Source organism: Meleagris gallopavo, chromosome 2, assembly GCF_905368555.1.
Source record: "Meleagris gallopavo chromosome 2, MGAL_WU_HG_1.1, whole genome shotgun sequence".
NCBI lineage: Eukaryota > Metazoa > Chordata > Aves > Galliformes > Phasianidae > Meleagris > Meleagris gallopavo.
In genome coordinates, this window is record NC_139405.1 from 65,180,842 (window position 1) to 65,181,308 (window position 467).

Genomic DNA, 467 nt, shown 5'->3' on the forward strand with positions numbered 1-467 from the left:
TACTCCTGTTATATTGCCCAAAATATTTAATTAGCTTTCCATGAAGATCGTGCTAGTGTGGTATGTCAATACAGGATGTGCTTCATGGTGCTCATGAGGAACAATTACAGCACTACGTTGCAGATACCCTCATGGATTTTCCTTTTGCATAAAGAGTTACAGCTGCCTAAGAGAACTAGGTGAAGGGTGGATCCAGTCTAGTCAGATCTTATAATTTTCATTGTGGTATTTGCTGTGCTTCTCCCCAGTTTCTAGAGAGAAATCCCATAGCCCAGCAACTGAAAGAGGCTCATACCCAGCATGCTGGCAGTTTCCTGACAAGGCGCAATAAACTTCTATTATGCAGCAGCACTTCCTGCTATCTACACATGGGAGAGTGGGGAGGGGGTGTCCCATTTTTTCCATACGATAAAATGAAAAGCTAAGTTTCCAATTAAGAAAATAACTTTCTAAAACTATGACAGAAA